Here is a 20,551-nt window from a genome sequence, read left to right as displayed (position 1 = left end):
AGATGATTGTAAACGTGAGCTGCTTCTTTTTCTCACCCTACAAACTTGGGCACCTTCATATGTCATAAATCTTGATGTGGCAGCAGCAGAACCAGAGTGACAGAGCCCTGCCAAGGTCTTCCGAGATATGACATGCTCTCTTGCCAGTGCTCAGGCCATTATTTCACAACACATCAGAATATTTGAAATTTAACAAGCTTAGTTCAGATATGAGAATCAAGGGAGATCAACTAGAAAAAATAATACCTCCCAACACATCTGCCTTGATTGAGAAAGCTGGTCACCAGAGAAAAGGGTTCTAGAAGAACAGTTTATGCAGAAAACCCAAAGGACTAAACACCTGAAAAGAATATAGACAGACTTTGGCATGCTGCCCTGCTTTCTTCTGCACACCAGGCCTTGTTTTCCACCCTTTCCCTGTCTCTTCTGCCTTCCCTGAGCACTGACGGCTGTGGGACAGTGATTACGAACACAGGCCCCAGAGCTAGGCAGCCTGGACTCAGGCCCTGGTTCCACCTCTCCTTTGCTGGATTGCCTTGGTTTCTCTGTAACTCATTTCCTCATCTGTAAAATGGACTGCTTTGAGGACGAAACGACGAAACACAGTTGAAGCTTTTTGCACAATGTCCTACATATAACCTGTCCCATCTGCTCAACTCTTTGTTCCTCATTAGACCATGAATAGAGCAAGCGTGGATGGATCTCTCCAAACATCAAGCAAGAGCAACTTTAGAACTGAGTTCCAGTATCGGCCTGTGAGACTTTAAGTGCTTTATGTGTAAATCACCTCATGTAATCAGTAAGGTATCTAGAAGAGATAGCATGGGAGGCAGTGATTCCTCAACTAATCATGCCTCCCAGCACCCGTGCACTTGTGTTGCTTCCTCCCACGTTGAGGAGGCTGGAAAAAGGGCAACCCGCACTGCTGAAACCATCAGCAAAACTGTTATCTGTAGTAATCCGTAAGGTGAAAAAATAGATCTAATAATTGTGTCGGTCTGGCTGAAGAGATTTCTGGGCAGAATGCTAAAAGCACCCATGGCTATGTTACCATTGCACAGGAAGGTACAGGAAGAGAGAGAAATGAGTTAAAGCAGGAACCACTGAATTTGCAAGTAGAAGTGAGAAGAAAGAAGGAGGGTTCCGGATTGGCTGGGTTGGCAAGTAAAACTGTTCCTCATTTCCATTCTCTCCAGCTGGCAAAAGATTCTCAAAGGAAGAGAGAGTCTCAGGGTAGAGACTAGTCAAGGATAGGAGTGTGAGACCCCCAATTAAGACCTCGAAATGACTTTAGGAATTGCTGAGTAGGCCCTCTCAAAGACAAAGGGCTTCTAAGATTTATAGAAGCCTAATCCCAAAATAGCTCTGAGTAATCAAGCTGGGCTGCCCAATACGGGCACATGTAGCTACTGGGCACTTGAAATGTGGCTAGTCTGAATTAAGATGTTCTATAAGCATAAAATATACACTGGATTTCAAAAAGCTAGCATTAAAAAATGTAAAATATCTTATTAATAAGATAATCAATGTTGCAATGATAATATTTTGGCTATAGCGAGTTAAACAAAATATATTACTAAAATTACTTTCACCTTCTTTTTTTACTATTAAATGGTGGCTCTTAGAATTAAAAAGAATACATATGTGGTTCACATTTGTGGTTTGTATTGTATTTTTATTAGACAGCACTATTGTAGACAGGGGCCCATCCCAAAAAGAACTGTGAATATGGATTTTGTCTAATGGAATGAACAATAATGAGATATGTGGAAAACCCGTAAAGTTTTCAAATGAGTTCTACCAGATTGGAGGAATAGTTTAAAATGATAGGACATCTCTAGACTACCAACCTTCTACATCCAGAATGTAGGGTGAGAAAACTACTTCGCTATAAACACAAACTATTTATTCTCAAAAAAAAGACATCTCAGAAGATGGAACCAAGAACCCAGAGGGGTTGAGTCAAGAGCAGAACCAGACCCTAATCAAGGAACCCTGCCAGCTAGAGTAGGAGAATCTGATATCCATGAGCCTAGGTAGATTTCAGAATTGCTCTGGACCAATTATTGCTGTTTCTTCTTCCTATTGCTCTATTTTTGAATGGGGATAGCTATTGGAGTTATCATGTGCCTGTTTCAACACTGTAGTTGGGTGTATGATTTAGTTTACAAACAGAATTTATTTATTTATTTATTTTTTAAAGATTTTCTTTCTTTATTTGACAGAGAGAGAGATAGCGAGAGCAGAAACACAAGCAGGGGGAGTGGGAGAGGGATAAGCAGGCTTCCTGCCGAGCAGGGAGCCCCATGTGGTACTCGATTCCAGGACCCTGGGATCATGACCTGAGCCGAAGGCAGACGCTTAACGACTGAGCCACCCAGGCGCCCTACAAACAGAATTTAGAGGACATAAACGGAGCCCAGGATTTGCTAGGATGGAAGGCAAACTTGATCTCTGGTCGAAGAGGAGCTACACACCAGAAACCCTATCTCTGTCTGGACCAGATGCAGATCACAAGATCATGGACTTCAAGCCTGATGTGGTCACTAGATGAGACTTCAGGGGTTTTAGGAGAGAGGAGTATATCTTGCATATGGGATAGATTTAAATAATTATGGCCAGAAGGTAGACTTGATGGATTAATTATGACCACACACTACAAATCCTCTCATGAAGAGGCAGCACTTATCTCTCCCACCCTTTGAATCTGGACTGGCCTTTTCACTTGCTTTGTCCAATAGAATGTGGCAGAAGTGATGTTGTGCAACTTCCGAGCCCAGACCTCAGGAAGCGTTTACAGCTTCTATCCTTGCCCGGGTACTGGGAGAATACTGTACTGTGATAAAGCCCACAGTGAAAGGCCATATGGAGAGTCCTAGTCATCCCAGCTGTTCTATCCATTTCTATTTGTGGCCCCAAACACAAAAGTATCACTCTTATTTGGGGGTGGTTTGTCCTGCAGCAATAGATAACTGATGTCTATTTATGGTCTAACAGGGAACAAAGAGTTGAGCCAACGGTTCAGGTTTCCTGACAGAGGTGTGACTTGCGATTTCACTGCAGTTGGAATGCTGTCACCACCATGTTCTTCATTACATGGGCCTCTACAGATTGCTGCTCACGACATGGTAGCTGACTTCCCTCAGAGTGAGTGATCCAAGAAAGGGAGAAAGTGATCAAAATGAAGCCATGACATCTTTTATAACCTAATATCAGAAACAACATACCATCACTTGTCCTGTATTCTGTTGGGCACACAGACCAACTCTGACAGGATGTGGGAAGGGACTAGACAGGATGCTAATTATCAGGGACAGGGATCATTAGGGGCCATCTTGGAGATTGGCTACCACATAAACCAACAAATGAATAAATGTATTTCACATGGTAGTCTTTAAGAATCCCCAAGAGGCTAATTTTCCCATATCCTCTATTATTTCTCTGATCTACCTGTTTATCATGGGTTCTTCACTATTTCTCTTTACTTCTCAACTCATTCCATATCTGTTATTCCCCTCTCTAACTTCATTAGGCCATGGCACATGGCATTTCAGGTCTTCACTACTCTGACTGGAGGCAACTCTGTGGTTACCTGGCTCAGTGTCAGCCCTAGGTAGAAGGCTCAGTGATGAGAGGAAAGACACTTAAAGATCAGAACTCCCAAAACTTTTGGAGAAGAGAACTATAAATAAATTCAGCTCGGGGCGCCTGGGTGGCTCAGTCATTAAGTGTCTGCCTTCGGCTCAGGTCATGATCCCGGGGTCCTGGGATGGAGCCCAGCATTGGGCTCCCCGCTCGGCGGGAAGCCTGCTTCTCCCTCTCCCACTCCCCATGCTTGTGTTCCCTCTCTCGCTGTCTCTCTCTGTCAAATAAATAAAAAGTCTTTAAAAAAATTTAAAAAAAAATAAAAAAAATAAAAAATAAATTCAGCTCAATAAAGAGCAGGCCAGCCTGGAATGGGAGGAAAACAAGTCCCCATGTTTGTTTGTTGCTGGTGACAATGTGAGGTTTCTGAGGAAAGCAGTCTAGAAATATTTTATAAGAGCTATAAAATTTGTTTTACTATTTGACTTAGTAATTTCCTCTTTGGAAACCATACCCTCCAAAAGGAAAACCAAAAGGAAGAAATGAAGTTGTATTCTTTGGACCATCTCAAATGCTCAAAAACAAGAAATTGGCCTGAGTAACAGGACAGAAAACTCTTATCCGTGGAAGTGATAAGTATTTAATCTCATTAACACTGACCTGCGTTTCTGAAATAAAATTATGTGAGAACCGGAGTAGGGCATATGGAAACAAACACATATTGCTAAGATCAAGGTTTGGAAAATCAAAAGTGATACAAATAGATTACTGTTAATTAGGATCTTGGGGGTTAACATTTTTCACGTGAACACCATCGCTCCAGGAAGTCAGCTGTCTCAGATGAGTAGGAAATGATCAAGGCTTAATAGGAGCTGATCTCCATTAATCCAAGCAGTATCCTTTGAGTCCGGGTTTTCTCATCTACCAAATGGGTATCACACACCTCAATCTCAGGATCACGAAGGTCTGAGTATACTCTGTCCACTGGGAAAGGGTTCATAACTGAGGTGACACGGTGGAGGCAGTATGGAATAAAGGGAAGCGACCGGGCTTTGAATTCTGTCCCACCTTTGTGTTACACTTCCACCTAGGAGCTTAACTTCTTTGAAACTTTAGTTTCTTCAACTGTAAATGGGCCTTTCTACCTTACCGGGTTCCGTCAGGATTAAATATCGTATCACAGGTAGAGAGCCTAGTAGAGTACCCAGCACACAGTAGGTGTTCAATTCATATTAGTCCCCTTCCTTTCTGCTGCCTCAAACCTCCACCTCTTTCATTCTCTTCCAGTAAACGCACAATAAGGGACTGTTTGAAACCGGAAATAAGCAAGTTAGGGCCAAATTTCAAAGAACTCATTGACAAGTCACACAATAAAAATAGTTTGTAAGAGGGCGCCTGGGTGGCTCAGATGGTTAAGTGTCTGCCTTCGGCTCAGGTCATGATCCCAGGGTCCTGGGATCAAGTCCCACATTGGGTTCCCTGCTCAGTGCAGAGCCTGCTTCTCCCTCTCCCTCTGCCACGCCCTCTGCTTGTGCTCTTCTGTCTATCTCTCTGTCAAATAAATAAATAAAATCTTTATAAAAAAACAGTTTGTAAGAAGTCTAAGGGGATAGGGTTTTGATGCACTGCTCGAGTTAACCAAAGGGCCATCTAATGGGCTTGGTGTGGGGGCTGATCTGAGCCCTTCCCTAGTATCTTTGGACAAGATCCATATTACAAAAGAATTTGCCCATAGGTTGAAAATAGGAAGGGGTTCAAAATGTGAGAGTACCCCCAGAAATTAGCCGATGACATGACTTATGAATCGGGGAGCCCATGGGTAAACAGCCTGGAGACTTTCCAAACTCTTCCCCAGCATGGTTTCAAACAGGTCCGAGCAGTGGTAATTGACAAAACAGAGACCACGCCTAAAGGAGAACTCCTTTTGGTTCTAGGTGGGCTCTGGGGAATATATTAGCTGAAATCAAGAAAAGGAGAAGAACTGGTTGTGAACATTCCCTGATGCCTCTTAAGGCTAAAGTCTGTGTCCAAAAACACCAGCAGAGTGGAAGCAGAACACATGCTCCTTTAAAATTAAAGTCAGCCCCAAATAGCAAGGAAAGAACAGGATGCATAGCCCCTGTTTGTAAACAAAGACCAAGATAAATGCTGGTTGCCAGACCTCAAAGGGAGGTATGACAAGCCACTTGTGAGAGAGAAACCACAGGCAGCAGAGCAATCCCTTTGGTCTCCCCGGTGGTCTCCAATAGACCTTTCCAGAGGCATCACGGAAGAGCAGGAAAGCACAGGGGGCCAGAAAGGGCATCTGCCTAAGCACCCTGCTCACCGGTCTGCATTATCTTCGCTTGGCCAGGATTCACGCTAAATTCCATTGTCACGCTCATCGCTTTGGAGTCAGACACGTAGGTCTGAACTGCCAGCAGCAAGTAAATGGTTAAGCCTCAGTTTCTTTGTCTATATAATGGGGATACCAATAGTCCCCACCTCATCGGTGGTTGTAAAGAATAAATGAGATCATGTATATAAACCCTGTAGCACACATCCAGTTCTTACAGATGTTAGGCGCTATTATTATCATTTTTGTGTTGTTGTAGATTTCATCTTCTGCTTTGTTATTTTACTCCTGGCACCATTTCTCACTGGAACTGGGAGCCATGCAGAGCTAAGGGACCACCAGTGACAGACTTAGACATTTTCCAGAGTGGGGCAATGGTGCTATTTATAGCCACTAAGAGAAGATGCAGCCATAGGGAAGAAGTGAAAAGGCAAAGCATGCACTGGTAACGAGGCAAAATTTACATCTGTCCACCTCGCCTCTGGGTCTGCCTGAAATCAACTGAGGAGCCAGCCTCCAACAGCAGGATGGGGCCCAGGGCTAGCACACAAGGTTCAATCACATTTGCTGAGGGCGCAGGGGCTGTTCGCAGCTGATACATAAAGAAGAAGGTCCCCTGAGGGACACCCAAGGCAGGTAAGGGTCCCCACCTCCACCCCACTCCTCAAGCCCACAGGGTTCTGGGGAGAGAGCCTGGCAGACAAGGCACAGCCCCTGTCTTAGAGCCTGCATGGCTCTAGGTCAACCCTCCAGCCAAGGATCAGCACCACCCTTACCCAGAAAACTCAGGAAACACAAATAGGACACAAATCTAATAGTAGTGCTCTTCTACTCCTTGGCCTCAGAGAGCTGGATTTTAAGGAAGCTTGGGAGGTACTGTTTATTTTCAACGGGGTATCATTTCCAACTTTTTCTAACAGATCGATACACAAGCAGTTCAGGTAACCAGGTCACCCAAGGAGTCCAGTTAAAGTCATCATACTAAAAGTCTGTGGTTGTCTGTTTGTTGGTGACACTAATAAGAGGTAGGCAAAAGTTACTGAAGAAGAAATTGAACATGACACGTATAGTCCAGAGCCTAGCACAGTGCCCAGAACACAGAAAGTGCTGACTGCAGAACAGGTGGTTACTGAGGTGCATTTTAAAATAAACCAGTCTGTAACCCAGTACATGAGAAAAGTGTCTCCTCCCTCCCCTCCCTCCTTCCCTTCATCTTCCTCCCTCCCTCTCCCCGCCTCACACCAGCAAAGAAGAAATAACCTCAATATTTGGTCATTTTTTAAAGTGAGGTAATCACACAATTCATAAATATTTTCTCTCAGAATTGATTCTCTGGTTGCTGACACACAAATTCAGTTTGCTTTTAAAAAGTAGACCTAAAAATTCTCATAAAACTCCATTTTGTTCTTTTCCATATTCCCTTTATTACTTCCTTCTATCACATATGCATCATATTTTACTTTTACCACACTTGAGAACTGGTTACGACAAACTCTGAAACAGCTCATCATATTCACTTTATGGTTTTTTGTCTAGTTTATAAGTTATATTCCTTATAAAGAGGTCCATGACCCCAAAATACATAAAAGTCTTATTCTGTGATCCAGAGGGTGAACAAGGAACTGCACTAATGTAACTGACAGCTATTCAATATTTCTCAGACTCCTAATAACTTCCTTCCAAACAGCTCATGGTGCTGTCTTTCAAGAAGCCAATTGAAGAGCTCTTGGAAAACTTAGAATAAAACAATGCATCAGAGGGGGCCTCTCTTCTGGTCAGATCATCATCTGTGTTTTTGTGAATGTTCTTAACAAAGGTGACTGTGTGTCTGGAGCACAGGATACATACATATATAAACATGCACATTACAAGTGAAAATCCAGAGAACACAGATGATGTCAGACTCATCAAGACATGAGTTTCTTTCTGGCACTGACCACGACGGCTATCATATGGAATAACCCAAGGCACCCCCTGCCCCCAAAAGAAATCCTGAGACAGGTTCTCCAACAGCAAAACCAATCCTCTCATTAGTCGAGGGTGCTTTACAGATGGAAGCCATATTATTTAAATCCTTTGGTGATTCTACTATATCTAATATACTGACATTTAACATTTAACTTTGCCTTAAAATTCTATTTTATGAAAAACAAAAGGTAAGAACAACCATTCTTTTCCTACCTGCTGCTGTGGCCACCAGAAGCCAGGCGGCTGCTCTTCAAAGGGGGCAGACTCCAGAATTGAATCTTCGGCTCTCTCCCCTGGAACCAGAACCATCAAAAGGAAACTTTCAATTGCTATGAGCAAGCAGATGGTTTGCTTCTAGTCAGTTCTTTCTTTTTCCCATGGCTTGTGGAGTGCCAAAGTGGGGTGCCTAAGAAAGGATGGATGTCTGGGGAAAATGGGATTGAATTTGGGGAAAGGAGAAGAAAGAGTTCCCAAGGCAAGAGTTAGTTCACCCAATACCATTCCTTTAAGGAGAGGAAAGCCCTCTTTTTCAGCTTTAATTTCTCACAGAAGATCTGCCACTGCATTACTCACAGGTAATTGCTACATTGCCCCTTCACAAACAGCAGACATACTTTTTGGGCGAGCCTCCAGATTTATGATGCATGCCCATACCTGTCCACAGGGATATCACTGTGCCTGGGAAAATTGGGAGGGCAACAAGCCCACCCAAAGGGAGGACCTCGTCTAGACTATTAATCAAGTTCTTGGGATAATACATGCCGCAAACAAAGATCAGAGACTGGTGTGAGCCCCTCTGTCCATAGGGCGTCCACCTCACTCATGGGATCACCTGGTTAGGGCTCGAACTTCTTCCAAGGAGATCAGTAGCTATACTTTTTCAAGCTATGACTTGTTTCTCCAAAGAGGAAAGGAGTAGCAAGGATTACTATCACAGAAGGAATGTGGTTTTCTTACTCTGGGCAGTTAATGTAGGAGCGAAAAGATGATAGATGTGCAATTACAGTTCCTTTAGGTTTAATATCATGAAATGCAGTGTGTTTAAGAAAGCATTTCAATGATAATCAAGTGTTATAGAAGCTTCATGTTTGATTCATTCCCGGTTTTCAAGAACTTGGAGGCAACACAGTGGAGAGGACAGAGCAGAAATGCAGAAATTGGAAAATCTTGGCTCTGCTGCTTATTATTGTGCCCTTGGACAGATCAATTAACCTGGTTTCCAAAGAAGTCAAATGAGAAGATTGGGCTGGAAGATCTGCACAATAACAGAATACCACCTCTCATTTTCACACCTATTTCACCTTGTCTTGTATCAACACTTCTGTTCTTCTTTGGGGAATTACCCCTTCCTCTCAGCTGGTTTGGATGAGGTTACATCACCCCCAGGCTTCTTTAGAAGTGGGCACGTACTCATGGATTGGAAGGACAAACATTGTTCAATTCTAAAATGTCTATACTGGGGCACCTGGGTGGCTCAGTCGTTAAGCGCCTGCCTTTAGCTCAGGTCATAATCCCAGGGTCCTGCGATCGAGCTCTGCATCAGGCTCCCTGCTCCGTGGGGAATCTGCTTCTCCCTCTTCCACTCCCCCTGCTTGTGTTCCCTCTCTCACTGTGTCTCTCTGTCAAATAAATAAAATCTTTAAAAAAAATAAATAAAAATAAATAAAATGTCTATACTACCCAAAGCAATCTATACATTCAGTGCAATTCCTATCAGAATAATGCCAGCAGGGTGCCTGGGTGGCTCAGTCGTTAAGCGTCTGCCTTCGGCTCAGGTCATGATCCCAGGGTCCTGGGATCGAGTCCCACATCGGGCTCCCTGCTCGGCAGGAAGCCTGCTTCTCACTCTCCCACTCCCCCTGCTTGTGTTCCTGCTCTCGCTATCTCTCTCTCTCTGTCAAATAAATAAATAAAATCTTAAAAAAAAAACAAACCTGGCTTCTATTTAAAAAAAAAAAAAAAAAAGAATAACACCAGCATTTTTCACAGAGCTGAAACAAACAATTCTGAAATTTGCATGCAACCAGAAAAGACCCTGATAGCCAAAGTAATGTTGAAAAAGAAAAGCAAAGCTGGAGGCATCACAATTCCATACTTCAAACTGTATTACAAAGCTGTAATCCTCAGAACAGTATGGTGCCGGCACAAAAACAGAACCATAGATCAGTGGAACAGAATAGAGAACCCAGAAATGGACCCTCAACTCTATGATCAACTAATCTTCAACAAAGCAGGAAAGAATATCCAATGGAAAACAACAACAACAACAACAACAGTTTCTTCCACAAATGGTGTTGGGAAAATTGGACAGCCACATGCAGAAGATTGAAACTGGACCACTTTCTTAAACCATACACAAAAATAAGTTCAAAATGGATGAAAGTCCTAAATGTGAGATAGGAATCCATCAAAATCCTAGAGAACACAGGTAGCAACCTCTTTGACCTCAGCCACAGCAACTTCTTATTAGACATGTCTCCAGAGGCAAGAGAAACAAAAGCAAAAATGAACTATTGGGACTTCATCAAGATAAAAAGCTTCTGCACAGCAAAGGAAATAATCAACAAAACTAAAAGGCAACCTACAGAATGGGAGAAGATATTTGCAAATGACATATCAAATAAAGGACTAGTATCTAAAACCTATAATTTATCAAATTCAGCACCCAAAAAACAAATAATCCAGTCAAGAAATGGGCAGAAGACATGAGCAGACATTTCTCCAAAGAATACAAATGGCTAACAGACACATGAAAAAGTGCTCAACATCACTCATCATCAGGGAAATACAAATCAAAACCACAATGAGACACCACCTTGCACTGGTCAGAATGGCTAAAATTAACAACACAGGAAACAACAGATGTTGGTGAGGATGTGGAGAAAGGGGAACCCTCTTACATTGTTGGTGGGAATGCAAACTGGTGTAGCCACTCTGGAAAACAGTATGGAGGTTCCTCAAAAAGTTAAAAATAAAGCTACCCCATGATCCAGTAATTGCACTACTAGGTATTTATCCAAAGGAAACAAAAATCATGATTCAAAGGGGCACATGCACCCCAATGTTTACAGCAACAATGTTCACAATAGCCAAAATATGGAAAGAGACAAGATGTCCATCGACTATTGAATGGATAAAGAAGATGTGTTATATTAGAATATTACTCAGCCATCAAAAAGAATGAAATCTTGCCATTTGCAAGGACATGGATGGAATAGAGTGTATTATACTAAGTGAAATAAGTCAGTCAGAGAAAGACAAATACCACATGACTTCACTCATATGTGGAATTTAAGAAACGAAACAGATGAACATAAGGGAGGGGAAGGAAAAATAAAATATGATAAAAACTGAGAGGGAGGCAAGCCATAAGATACTCTTAACTATAGGGAACAAACTGAGGGTTGCTGGAGGGGAGGTGGGTGAGGGGGAAGGGGTAATTGGGTGATTGGAATTAAGGAGGGCACTTGATGTAATGAGTCCTGGGTGTTATATGCAACTGATGAATCACTAAATTCTACCCCGAAACTGATAATATACTATATGTTAACTAACTTGAATTTAAATAAAATCTTAAAAAAAAAAAATAGTGGGCACATGACTAAGTCAAGCCAATCAGAGTCATTGATAGATTCAGAGATAGGTTCATGGCCAAAGAGGGTCATCCCTGGAACTTCTTTTTTTTTTTTTTTTAAAGATTTTATTTATTTATTTGAGAGAGAGAGAGAATGAGAGAGAGCACATGAGAGGGAGGAGGGTCAGAGGGAGAAGCAGACTCCCTGCCGAGCAGGGAGCCCGATGCGGGACTTGATCCCGGGACTCCAGGATCATGATCTGAGCTGAAGGCAGTCGCTTAACCAACTGAGCCACCCAGGCGCCCATCATCCCTGGAACTTCTGCAGGGAAGAGGAGTTCTCATCTTGTGGCTGTTCATCTGGCAGAGCCTAGAGCTTCTGGTAGCCATTCTAGGGAAAGAGGGACCACCTGAAGATAAAGCCACTGCAGAGGAAAGCAGAGCTTACAGACGGCAAGGGACCCATTCCTGAGAATGTCATTTGAAGGCTTGGATTCAGCTATGACTGACACCATCATTTTCCTTGGATTTTCTTAAAAATTCCCTTTAAATCCTTAAGCCTGTTTCAGTTAAGTTTCTGATGCCTGCCACTGAAAACATTTCAGCTAATATGAATCCCTTCCAACTGGCCCCCTACATCTAACACTACGCTTATTTAACATTCATACCCATAATGATCTGGGTAGCATGGGGATGCATAAGGCCAATAAATCAGTTTCCTTTTGATGCACTCTTACACATTTTTTTCAATGGTAAATCCACAGGGCACAGACATGTAGAAGTAAGGCAAATTCTGGCGAAAGATTTTTAAATCCTTTACTCTTCTCTCGGAATACAGTTCTTGGTTTTAAAAACAAATTCAAATAACGCATAAAGGTGAAATGTACAAAGTGAAGATCCCCACAATTTTACCTTCCAGAGATAACCACGGATAACATTTCAGTGGCTTGCTATTCAAAATGTGACCCCAGCCCAGTAACTTGGCCTAGAACTAGTCAGAAATGCAGAACCTCAGGCCTCAATCCTGTCTTGCATTTTAACAAGGCCCTCAAGTAATACGCGTGCACATGTCTGAAGAACACTGGCTGAAGGTGTAGTCCCTCAGAGACTGTTTTCATATAGTCGCTGGTATTTTTTGGCACATATAATTTGTTGGCTTTTTGTTTCACTGATTTTGTAAAGAAAAGGCATATGTGAATACAATGACTCAGAAACAGTATCATCAAAGTCCTTTACAAAACTTAAGCAATTCATTTACTGGACTGATGTGCAAACCGTAAAGGTGTTACAAACCCATTCTAGAGTGTCCTGAAGGACATTATATACAGTAGCAAACTCTCCCAGAACAGGACACATTAGAGTAGTGGTTCTGCAACTTGAGCGAGCATCAGAACCACCTGGAGATCATGCTACCATCCGCACACCCAGAGCTTCCGATCCAGTAGGGCAGGGGTGAGGCCTAAGAATGGGCATTTCTGACAGGTTCCTGGGTAATGCTGATGCTGCTGGTCCCCAAACAACATTTCATCAGTACTGCAAAATAAAATGGTTTTATAGTACATATACATACAACATACACTGTTCTTCACTTCATACTGTATCTGGGACATCTTGCCATGCTATCCACATAGAATTACATTATTCTTTTTAAGGGCTACAAAGTCAGAGATTTGGGGCTTAAAGGACAATATTTATTAAGTGACAAAAAAGGGAATCACTGGCATCTTCAACATGAGGATAAGCACCCTGGCCACCACTTTCAGACTGTGTTTACGTCTATAGGTGAGCAAAGTTCTGGAATGACCAGCGAAGTGATTAGCATTGTGCAAGTGTCACTCAAGATACAAGGAGACAATCTGGTTCCTTCACGAGCTACTCTAGTCTCCTTTTTTTCCGTATATCCACAGTGCCAGATACAGTGCCAGGCAGTGAGGACTTCATAAATGCTGTAGAGTCAGTGAATCAAGGCTCTGATGCATCAAACGCACATAGCAATTTCGCATGGGAATCCCTGGTAGCGAGCTGCACCATTCTGCACACTGCTAATGCTTCATGGTCGGGGTACCTCCTGAGTCCATTCAGACTCCCAAAAAGAAATTCAAGGGGGTGGTGCAGCAAAAATTTTGAGGTGATTCCTGAGAATCACACTGATAGACTTCTCAGCACTTGGCCAGAGGTGCTTTCCAGATGTCTCCCACTGTTACAACACTCTAGGCTCCAAAATTTCCCCTCAGGAAAGTTAACCTATCGAAGGTTTTTCCCTTAGTTAGGAAAATACAGCTATATAAATAAAATATGAAGACATTACATATATAAACATTCTTTGGTTGAGCACTCGTATTGTGTTTGATGTCTGGGATATAGATATCTGGAATATGGAGAAGAAAGATGCATACTGTGAAGGAATCTAGTGTGAGAGACAAGAAAATCCTCAGATTAAGCCAACTGTGCATACAGAGGAGGAGAATCGAGTGAGTACAGAAGAAGGGTACGCTTAACCCTGCATGAGAATCATCAGGGATGGCTTTAAAAGTGAAAACAGGAATGGAGATGAGTCTGCAAGGATAAACAGATGCAAGCCAGGCAAGCTTGACAGAGCACATCGTGCCACAGAGAGGCGGTGAGGAAGAGCAAGGTGAGTTTGGGAAATGGCAAGGTGTTTAGTGTGACTGGAGTGAAGCACACGTGTGAGGACCTAAGAGAGGTGGTGAAGTGGAGGTCAGCTGAGAGATCAGATGCAGTCCCTGGAGGACTGTCAGCAGGGATGTGAGTAGACCTGATTTGCATTTCTAAAGGCTCAGGAGGCCTTGTGGAGATGGGAACAGGATCAGATCCAGGGGGCCTAGCTCTGAGGCTTATACAGTGTCTCAGGCAGCAGTGCAGGAGCTGATGCTGGTTATGGAGGACCAAGATATGGGGAGAGATTCAATGGAGACTTCTAAGAAAGAATGCATGGGCCTTGATGACTGGTTGGAATGGGGTTGGAGGCAGGGAGGTAACAATGAGGGCAAGGAATGAGTCCAAGGAGACGCCCAGGTTTATGGTTAGGTTGGAGAGCCAACAGGGACAAAGAATTTTGAACAGGATTGAGTTAGGGGCTGAGAATGGTATGGGGGATGATAAGACAGCATTGCTCCCCAAACAAGCATGTACCGGATCTTGGGTTTATCTTACCAAGAAAGCATACATCTCCTCATTAGCGCATAATTTAAAGGTTCCCTGTGGTGGGGTGAATAGTGTCTCCCCAAAATTCATGTCTACTCAGGACATCAGAATGACCTTATTTGGAAATAGGGTCTTGCAGATACAGTTAAGATGAGGTCATACTGGATTAGAGTAAACCCTAAATCCAATGAGTGGTGTCCTTATAAAAGAAGAGAGAACACACAGAGACGCAGAGAAGAAACCCATATGAAAATACCTACATAGATTGGAGTGATGTGGCTACCAGCAAAGGAATGCAAAATTGCTAGGAGCTACCAGAAGCTAGGAAGGGGCAAGGAAGGATTCTTCCCTAGAGCCTTCAGAAAGATCATGGCCCTGCCAATACCCTGATTGCAGGCTTTCTAAGCCTCCAGATTTGTAAGAGACTACATTTCTGTTGTTTCGAGCCACATTGTGGCAGCCCTAGAAAACTAATAAAGCCCCCAAAACCCCTCTGGCTCAAATTTTCCTGAAATCTCACTATTATTTAGTTTTCTGGGTGGGTTTTGATCTGTTTGATTGGGAACAATGCTATATTAAGCCAGGTTCACACACATTTTATGATTCACTCTACTTCACAGCAAGGCCCTGTGGGATTGGAACATGGGTTCAGTCAGGTCTAAAGAAGGGGGGGATGTTCTTGGGGTAATAAGCCAAGATAGGGTCTCACAGCAGGGTATATCTAGAGAGGAGGGGCATTAGGTGTCACTGACATTCAATAGAATTCTGGGAAATAGGCAAATGGTTATTATTATCTCCATCCTGCAGATGAAAAAACTTAAGTTTATAGACATTAAGTAATTGTGTGAAGGTTACACAGCTAATAAATGTTGGAGGCAGATGTAGAAACCAGATTTTCTTAGTTCTACTCTTGGGATTTTCCATGGGACCATGAAGCCACTACCATGCTATCTCTAGGGAATCATCTTGGACTAAAAATGAGAGAAAAGAAAAGAAAGAAAGAAAGAAAAGAAAAGAAAAGAAAGAAAGAAAAGAAAAAAAAGAAAAGAAAAGAGAAAAGAAAAGAAAAGAAAAGGAAGGAAGGAAGGAAGGAAGGAAGGAAGGAAGGAAGAAAGAAAGAAAGAAAGAAAGAAAGAAAGAAAGAAAGAAAGAAAGAAAGAAAGAAAGAAAGAAAGAAAAGAGGAAGGAAAGGAAAGATAGATGAAAGAAAGAAAGAAAGAAAGAAAAGAGGAAGGAAAGGAAAGGAAAGAAAGAAAGAAAGAAAGAAAGAAAGAAAGAAAGAAAGAAAGAAAGAAAGAAAGATTATCAGCTATTGTCACAAAGGGGTTCTTCTACACAAGTAAATTTCCTATACAATTAGAAGTATTCCTGTAAATACCAGTTTATTTTAATCATTTCACATGGAAGTCTTTCCTGCCTTTGAAAACAAATTATACTAAAATGATTTAATCTCCTCCCACTGGTATGGCCATTAATCATTGCTAATACCTTTGTTAAAGTGCCTTGATTTTTCAAAAGAAATGGGCAGAAAAGTGCAGGCACAGATTGAGGCAGCATATTTGGTGGCCCACACAAATCTGGTCACCACACTATCCATCAGGAGAAGAATCATGCAGGTAAGGGATCAAAGCTTTCATTTACGAGTGCTAACTACATGCCAGGAAATGTGCTAAGTGCTTTCATATATGTTCTCATGCAATCTTCCAACCTCCCTGTGATATGACTATTTTTTTTAAGAGGGAAAGAGAGAAAGAGAATATTATGCAGGCTCCATGTGCAGCATGCAGCCCAAAGTGGGGCTCAATTTCACAACCTTGACATGACCTGAGCTGAAATCAAGAGTCAGATGCCCAACAAAGTGAGCCACCCAGGCGCTCCGTGATATGACTATTTTTAATGCCCAATTACAGATGAGGAATCTGTGGCTTAGAGACCTTCTAGCACTCATCCTTACTCAAGAAACATGAGAACGTAGGTTGGTGATGAGCACCTACATGAAATACCCACCTGTTGACTGAGAATCAAGTTAATAAATATCCACATTTAAATCCAAGAGTCAAGCTACAGTCTTTCTATGAAAACTCAAGGAAAAGGGTTGTGTCCTCAATTGGTATGGAAAATGCTCTCAAGTTTCTCAGCTCAAATTTCTGAAAAATAAGGTATAACCTTCATACCTGCATTGGCTAATCTAAATCTCATATCAAATCAACTCTGCAAATAAACTTCTCACGTGCATGAGCTATGACACTGAGGAAAGGCCCTGGAAGCATCCTTCATCTTCTCGAAGCTGCTGGCTGGTAAGAGGCCCCCTTAAAACCCATGGTCTCAGGCATCTTAAAAGCCTACCATTCACTGATGCTTGCAAGCTTGGTTCCACTGGGTTCTTCCAAGGATCTCCCAGGGCATAATCTAATCCTCAGTTCTTTCTCTTTGAGGACACAAGCATCATGAGACAAACACAGGCCCAGGAAGCCTCTCACACAAGAAGCACTAACACAGACCCTCATTGCTCAGAGGATAACTATATCTGACTAATGTCAACCAAAAACTCTCCCTCATTGGCTGCATTTCTAAGTTTCCAAATTGCTTTGCCGCGTGAACATTGCACTTGGGTAACAATGGAGAGGACTATGGTTATGAGAAACTGGTACCCACCATCCATTCTACTCTCTTTCTATTGTACAGAGGTCAGAAAGCTAAGAACTACTTCCCCAGGATCCTTGCAGCCAGAATTTGGTTTGCAAATCAAGCCTCCCAATTAGATGCATGGGTAGCGGATTTGGAAAATGGATGTGAGGGAGGGACTCTTTTCCCTGCTGCCTCTACTGTTGCTTTTGGACATAGCTGTGTGGAGGCAGGAGCTTCTCTGCAGCAGTGTTCCAGCATCCAGTCTCCAGATGTGTAACTGCTGAGTGGCGTTTTCCTGATTGCTTCCCTGCAACTAAGGGGATGTGTTCTTGACGTCAACAGTTCAATCAGTGACCTCCTGATTCACACCCTGCTCCTGACTGCCGCAGAGGGAGGCAGAGGGGCTTCTCTGGGCCGGTCGGATTAGTAATTTATTCTGGGAGTCATCTGGAGTCCCAGCCTAGCAACCCCTCTTCCAGTCTCTCCAGCAATGTTGAGATCTTCACCAAGGCGTCTTGTCTGTGGAGAGTTGCTAGTTGTTCTTCCCGTGAGGGGGCTAAAGTCAGGAACCACATAGTTCACCAACTTGCTGATGCCATTCTCCACACATTTATCGGATAACTCAGCACCAGGACTCCTCATACTTTATTCACAATCCGTAGGAGGTCAGGTTTGACTCTCCAAGAATTTTGAATGTGTTCAATTCCCTGTATTACATTTCTTTCTGCTTAAGAAAGCTAAGTGGATTGTTTCCCATGACTGAAACCTGACAGAGGTTCTAATTCAAACACAAGTCCTGAGTTCTCCTGGATTGTTCCTAAAAGTGTTCAGACCCTCGTCAAAGCAGGGCTAATGCTGTTGTTTTTATTTACCTCTTACCCTAGGCCATCATTTTGGGATTTGGTGTTAAAAACAAAGGTATAATTTTTAATGGAAATGTTTACTCTTTCCATATATTTAACAAAGATTTATTGAATGTCTTCTACGTTTGAGGTACAGTGCTAGGTACCCAAATGTTAAGACAACACGGCATAATGGAAATAGCACACCCTCCTTACAAGTAGTTGATTTCTGGTTTTGCCCTTTGTTTGTGTATTATTTGTCCCCCTCAGTCAGAATGTTAAGTACCACGTGAGCAGGGAGCCCCACTCTCTTATTCACAACTATATCCCCTGTCCTTCAGAACAGTGTCTAACGAATTAAAAACATGTAATAAGTATTTATTGAAAGAATGAATGAATCTTGTAATCAAAAATCCTTGAAGATGATGGTTTAAAGAAAAATACTTATAAAACCAGTTATTGGTAATAATAGTAGTATTCCAGTGTGTAACTAACCTAAATATATTTAGCTTTCAAAAAAACGTTTTTAACTGGAACAGGAGGCAACATCACTAGATTCATTAAAAATCAACCAGATAGACACAGAATGTCTCTTCAAAGTTCCTCCCTCAACTGTATCTCCCTAGTCACCAGATATAGTTGTACTATGGCTATTTCTGTTCTTCAGACAGGTTCTCCCACTTTGTAAGAATTTTTGTGGCATTCTTGAAGTTTACTATTCCTAGCAATTCTCAATGAGCAGAGACAGAGGGAGTAAAATACATAGTTCCAACTCCCTGGTAAAGACAGGGCCTGGGAACACCTACAGAGACCTTTCAGCCTGCTCTGCTGCACTTCAAGCTTTGTTCTAGAAACATGAAATGAGGATCCTCTTCACTGGCCCAGGAGGGAGTACATGGACTGCAGCCAAATGTGGGTGTGGGCTTCTGCAGTCTCCAGGACTCCATGTGCCGGGGCTGGTTCCAGAAAAAGAGGCTGCATCCGGCCCATGTGCCATGACAAAAGCCCCAGTCAACATTTCAGGCGGTCAGCAAATAGCTCTAAGTAACATCTGGATTTGAGCCCAAAGTAGGTAAAGCCAGATAATTCTATTGGAGACAGCATCTCTTTTATGTCATGAAAAGCACTAATCAAGTTCAGATTGTCATCTTTTGCTAGACATGTTTTTCTTTTCTATACTGAAACGATCCCCATTCTCCAATCTTTTCTATACTGAAACGATCCCCATTCTCCAATCCCTGAAACTTCCAATTCCTTTAAAAAATGGCATGAGCTGAGGTTCCCATCACCATACTGCCTGCCTTCAGGTACACCCAAGGGAAAATGCAATTATAAAGCATGGCCTGAAACAAACAAAATAAAACATAATACAAATTAGGGCCAGTTCCTGGAAAAACAAAAGAGCCAGTTCTACATATGCCCTAATCTCTGTTACTGATTTATTGGCTGAATGGTCCACTCCAGAAAGCATTTGGAGAGCCCGCATGCCAGAAAACACTAATGCTTTCCAGTTTTCAGTTAAGTGACTGGGAGTTCTCCTCTGACCGTTGTAATTGTATTGTATTGTAATCTGGCCACTTTTTAGGACCTAGGATATAGCTTGTCTGCAGTATAAGAGCTACAATAAAAGCCAACTTGTATGATCAGGGAAAACATGATCTAAGGGAGCCCAACCTGGAGTTCAAGTGATATTAACTTGTGAAGTATCTGTATCCTTTATACCTTGTACTTTTGCAAATGGTGGGTATCTGTCAAGTGCTGTATGTATAAGAATGGAATCTGCATAGCATTGTTTTAATTAAATGCTCATTGCATGAATGATGAATCAAGGAAACACTCTCTGAAACTTAAGATATTGGCCCTAGTAGGTATTCCCTGATACCTACCCCCCTCCCCAATATTTGCTCTTTACTTTTAGTATCGTATATGGTTTCACAGGAATTGTCTTTGACAATCACACTTACAACATACTGGTTCTGACAATGGGTTATAATGTTTGCATTCACTTGGGTGAAGTGGACTACTATCTTCACCAATACCCCACAACCCACCACCACCACCAGCACTCCTCCCAGATAACACCTCATACTCACCAGGCATTGTCCGAAGCACTTAGCATGTATTATCTCTCGTAAGCCTCACAATATCACTGTGAGGTAGATACTATTACCATTCCATTTTACTCATGGGGAAGCTATAGCATAGAGAGGTTCAGTAACTCATTCAGGGGCATACAGCTAGACTGGTGGTGCCAGAATTTGCACCTAGGTCCTGGGTAGGACAACAGACATCCCAACTGATATATGTAAACACAATGCAATCTTACTCTCAAGCACCACATGCACTAATGGAGGATACATATATGCAAAATAGATCATTACAGTCCTGGGTTTTTAAACAAATGGTTACTTCCTTAGTCTTAATTTTCTACACGGTAGGAATACAGATACATAA

General features: G+C 42.3%; 1 long non-coding RNA gene across 1 annotated transcript in view; it reads right to left on the bottom strand.

Moving 5' to 3' along the window:
• The window catches only part of LOC135361482 (uncharacterized), a 46,736-nt gene that overhangs the window by 4,765 nt on the left and 21,420 nt on the right, over nt 1-20,551 (bottom strand). The window contains exon 2 of the long non-coding RNA XR_010404761.1: nt 8,102-8,181. This is a non-coding gene — a long non-coding RNA (uncharacterized LOC135361482). The remainder of the gene's footprint in view (nt 1-8,101; nt 8,182-20,551) is intronic.

This window comes from Mirounga angustirostris, unplaced genomic scaffold (genome assembly GCF_029215605.1).
Source record: "Mirounga angustirostris isolate CCGP_5_RB_7025 unplaced genomic scaffold, mMirAng1.0.hap1 SCAF_9, whole genome shotgun sequence".
Classification (NCBI taxonomy): Eukaryota; Metazoa; Chordata; class Mammalia; order Carnivora; family Phocidae; genus Mirounga; species Mirounga angustirostris.
The sequence above is the reverse complement of the archived record's forward strand: the minus strand, read 5'-3'. Positions and strand labels throughout refer to the sequence as shown.